General features: G+C 38.8%; 1 pseudogene; it reads right to left on the reverse strand.

The window, feature by feature from the left end:
• Window positions 1–705: 705 nt before the first annotated feature.
• Window positions 706–1,521, reverse strand: LOC102845169 (annotated as a pseudogene).
• Window positions 1,522–5,467: the final 3,946 nt, after the last annotated feature.

Genomic DNA, 5,467 nt, shown 5'->3' on the forward strand with positions numbered 1-5,467 from the left:
ATATTTTTCTTTTAAAGCATTATTAAAGAAATGTTAGTTTTCTATTGCATTCTTGCTCCTCATAATTTAATAGGCTGGATTGCAATAGATGTAGCTTTTGTTTCTTGCTAAATTCTTACTATGTAAAACATTTGCTACTTACCTCATTTCTCTTTTCAAATTTCTTTTTCTTTTTCACTTTCCAACGCATTTTTATTTTCTTCGCCTTCCTTGCACATACACCACTTCAGAGGTCTCCACACACCACACCCACTGATTGCAGCTATAAAGTCACTTGATGTTGGTCAAGTACCATTTCTTTTATCGTTTTATTCCTAAAAATCGTGTTGACATCAAAGGACAGTTAACCAGTGTTAAATCCATACAATATTTACACAGCACAGCACATTAAGCTTTAGACACTTGACAGTTAAACCACACAAAAAGAGGAAAAAAACCCCATCATACTGATCTTGTTCAGGTATTTCCCTGTCCCTAATATGGCGTCTGTACACTGGTTCAAAGGGCAGCAGAAGCAACAGGCAGTTATTTCAGAGGACATCAGACAGTATGATCTAGAAGCACATGAAGGTGTCACCCCAGTGTCACGTAACACCCACCTTTCTCCAAGGTGGTCTCATAATTCTAGAATGACAGGTCCAGCTGATGCAAAGTGGGGACAGACAACACAACTTGTATTTACTCTGTACAGACATCCTACTCAGACTATGCATTCACTGTGATTTTGAATGTAACCCGTCCTAAAAATTTGCCACGATCATCCTGGTTTTTCAGGTTGGATGGTCCCTCGATTTTGCAGTCAAATGTGGCTTCTTTCATGGTAACGTTAGGAGGACCAAAGAATGCCTGGATGGCAACAATTGGCTGCAGATACCCCACATGTAATTTTTTCCCATAATATGGAAAATATTTTAAGTCTGTATTTCCTGCGGAAGGGTATGTTGATACATGTGCATCTGTTCATTCTTTGAACTACATACTATCTTCGGTTCTCCTTTAGGCTTTAATCCAATTATTTGGTTTCTTTTCACAAGAATACAAGGATTTCCTTTGGAATAGCCATTGTTAGGATCAATCAAGCCACTGCAGTCTTTAAGTAAATCCAGAGGAAACTGACATGCAGAATAAACAGGGCCCTTTTGTTCAAAAAGTATTGCTTCAGGACACACTGTGAGGTTCTTCTGTTCTTCTGGACTATATGACTTTAGAAAATAGTCAAGGTCTTTAATGTATCCTTCATAGGAATGTGCGTCAGACACTGAATGAATAGTCCAAGGCCAAGTCCTGGACTGGGAATCTGGTCACAGTATTTGGGAACTTCCTCATTCAGTGTCGGGAGCATGACCCACATTGTGAATGTGAAGAGAGCAGCCAAGAAGCTTTGAAGACTAGGTAGAAGAGCAAGATCAAACCCCAGCTCTTGGCAGTGAGCCCTAGAAACTGTCCGGTGTTGGGGTTATAGATGAAGAGCTTCCACTCAGCCAGACTCTGGTTGAAGGACTTTTTGTCTTTCTTCATCATGGTGTGTGTGCTGTATCCTGGGCGTGGCAGCAGCAGGTGACGAGGCAGCTCAGCCTGGCAGCAGACGGCTGAACGGCTGGAGAAACCACGGAGCAAGCCACAGCGGACTGCGTCTGCCTCAAATTTTTTTTTAAACTTATAAAAATTCTTTTTATTTACCAGTAATGTTAATGCTCACCCACAGCTCATCTGGGAGGATCTAAATCGTTGAAGTGTCCTCCTTTGTTTCCAGCTAGCAGCTGGGGCCTGTCAGTCCTGTCAGCCATGAGGACCTGATGTAGGCCACACTTGGCCAAGTGTTCTTCAGATCCACACTTAAAGCAAGTGAGTGAGAGCTTCCTCTCTACTCCCTTGACTATCTGTGGCTTTCGTTTGTGACACTGTCTATTCGTTTTCTCCTGGACACAAGAGCCTACTATTTGGTCCTAAAAGCCTTCTGAGGTCCCAACTCTTCTCACTATTTCTTAGTTGTTGGAATTGACAGAAAACCTCATAAGCAGTTCTTTACTTCACTTCTGCCTTGCATGCGGACTTACGAGTTGTAAAACAACCCAGTTGTAGATAGAATTTGGTCCAGGACTTAAGAACTATAAATGACATAGTTGAGCCTCTACATCTTGTGGTTCCTAACCATTATACTATAATAGACAAAGTGCTAGTCAATAGGCCTTTTATTGTAAGAACTACCTTCCCTCTGTAACTTGATTTGTGCCACTATTAGAGCCTCTACTTGTAATATTAATGCTTTCTAATTTTTGACTCATGTACTTTTAACTTGTTAAATTTGTGTCTTCTAGGCTGCAACACTTCCATGATACATCTTCAAGGATATGAACATGTATGGCTCAGGACAATTGATAACAGTGCATCTAAATTCCAAAATCAATCTCCATAATAGTCTATGTGTTTCCTACTGCCAAAAGGGCCCTTTAGAGTAGCGAGAGAAGATCTTCACCCTGAAACCCACAGCGTCCCTTTTCAGCAGGAAGCAGCTAAGAGAATATGCCATCCCCTTTTCCTTATGAATCAGGGTGAAGTCTCTCTCAGGGAGGAGTGATAGGGAATGGCAAAGGACAAACTGACAAGGAGATTAATCAGAACTGGCTTTGACAAGCACTGTGGCAAATGGACAATTAAAGCAGACTTTCAAGGGGAAGGAAGAAGAACAAACTGAGGAGGAGGATAGAGAAAATAGTGCAACAATGAATTACTGAAAACCCAAAATCTCTGTAAATGTTCATTAAAATTAATAAAATGTAATCATTTAAAAAATTTTTTAAATCTTTTTATTTTATATTGATCTTCATAAAAATTCATATACATTATCTTCCACACATCCCTCTATTCACATTGCTTTGTACAACCATTCCAATACATTGTGTTTTATAAAATGAATCACCATTGTTTTATGTCCTTCATTACCCTGTCTTGTGAGACTCCCACTAGATCTTTCCTAATCCCTTTACTCCCTCCCTCTGCTCACCAAACTCTGAAACATAACTTTTTTTAACAATGCTAATTCATTTTATTTGTTTATTTTTTAGTAAAAATTTGCTGAAACTGAGGAGGACCTCATGCACTTACTGCGAAAGGTCAAGAACAGCAGTCTTCAATATGGATTGAGCTCAATATCAAGAAAACAAAGATTCTCACCACTGGGTCAGTTGGCATCATTATGGTGAAGAGGTTGAGATTGTTAACAGCTTTAGTTTTTTTAGCTCCACAATCAGCACTCTTAGTACTAGCAGCCAGAAAATCAGAAGACTAATTGCATTGGAAAAGTCTACTGTCAGGGACCTTTCTAGAGTACTGAAGAGCAATGGCATCAGTCTGATCCAGGCCATAGTCTTTGGAATTGCTTGCTATGCATCACAGAGTTGGACAATAGATAATAGAAAATTGATGCCTTTGAGCTGTGGTGCTGGAGAAGAGTGTTGAATATACCATGGACTGCCTGGAGAACATACAGGTTCATTCTAGAGAGGATGAAACCAGGCTGCTCCTTAGAGGCAAGTATTCTGAGGCTTCATCTGACATACTTTGGGCATGTTGCAAGGATGGACCAGTTGTTAGAGAGGGACATCATGCTTGGAAGGGTGGAGGGGCAAAGAGAGGAAGACCATCGATGAGATTTATATACATTGTTTTTCACATCGGATCTTTCGCCTTTCTATTATCCACCCATCCTTCCACCCATCAGATTGTGTGACCCTATAATTAACCACCACCACCACCACCACCACGGTCCTTACTCTTCTACTCCTCCTCCTCTCCTTTGATTCTCTTACTCATTCTACAATAACGGTCTTATACAGAATTTTTCCTTATGGGATTGAGTTAGTTCATTTAGCATAATGCTCTCCAGTCCCTACCAAGTTAGGTAGTAATTGACAAAATCATTGCTCTTGCATGCTTCATAGTATTCCATCGTGTGAATGTCGCATAATTTCTCAATCCGTTCCATTGTGGTTGGATATTTGGGCTGTTACCATGTTACCATATTCTTGCTGTTACCATGAATGATACTTCTATAAACATTAGTGTACAAGTCTGTTTGTACCTCAGTTCTCATTTTCTTGAGGTATATTCCAGGTATTGGAATAGCTGGGTCATATGTAATGTCTATGCTCAGCTTTCTGAGGAAACCCTAAACTGTCTTCCAGAATGGTTGTACCATTTTACAATCCCACCAACAATGTCTAAAAGTTCTTATCTTGCCATATCCTCTCCAACATTTATTACTTGCTGTCCTACTAAACTTTGACACTGCTACTGAGGTAAGATGGTATTTCATGTGGTTTTTATTTGCATCTCTCTTATTGCCAGTGATTTTGAGCATTTCTTCATGGGTCCATTGGCCATCTGAATGGCTTCCTATGTGAAAGTTCTTTCCATGTCTTTTGCCCTTTTTTGTAATTGGATTATCAGTTCTTTTCTTCTGGAGGCCCAGAAGTATTCTGTAAACTTTGGTTACGAGACCCTTGTCTGAGATGATATTGCCAAATGTTTGTTCGCAGTCACTGGGTTTTCTTTTTGCCCTGTTGGGAAAATAATGAAATAAAAAAGTTACTCAAAACAAATGGTCGTGAAAATACTATAACCTTGGGGATGCAGCTAAGTCAGGGAGCAGTTCATAGCAATAGGTAAACACATAAAAAATGAGGAAAGAAGCAACGTTAATGATTTAACTCAATACCTTCATCAAATAGAAAAAGAACAACAATCTAACCCTGTAACCTCTAAAAGAAAGGAAATTATAAGAACAAAAGCTGAAATCATTTAAATAGAAAACAGAAAAACAATTGAAACCATCAATAAGACCAGGAGCTGGATTTTCAAAAGGGTCAATAAAATCGCCATTGGCAACCTTGACAAAAGAAAAGAAAAAAGGAGAAGATACAGATAACTTGATTAAGGCATGATAGAGATGACATCACAACAGAACCACAGGAAATGAACCAGAATAACATGAAAAGCTATATTGTGATAAATTTGAAAACTTAGAGGAAATGAACAAAATCCTTGAAACTCATAACTTACCAAGATTGACACAGTCAGATGTAGAACACCTAAACAGACTCATCACAAAAGAAGATATTGAGCAGGTCATAAAAAGAATCTCCCATTAAAAAATCCTGGAGCAGATGGCTTTATGGCTGAATTCTACCAAATATTCAGAGAAGATTTGTCATCAATCCTACTTAAGTTATTTTTAAAAATAGAAAAAGAATAAACACTCCCAGAGACATTCTATGAAGCAAGCATAACCTTAATACCAAAACCAGGCAAAGGTATTACCAAAAAATAAAACTACAGGTCAATATCTCTCATGAACATAGATGCAAAAATCCTTCATAAAATCCTAGCCAATAAATACTACCAAAGGCAATATACACGTTCAATGCAATCCCAATACAAATACCAATTTCATTCTTCAATGAGATGG

The sequence above is a fragment of the Elephantulus edwardii genome, unplaced genomic scaffold (assembly GCF_000299155.1).
Source record: "Elephantulus edwardii isolate Elephantulus edwardi_28Jun2011 unplaced genomic scaffold, EleEdw1.0 scaffold00574, whole genome shotgun sequence".
Classification (NCBI taxonomy): Eukaryota; Metazoa; Chordata; class Mammalia; order Macroscelidea; family Macroscelididae; genus Elephantulus; species Elephantulus edwardii.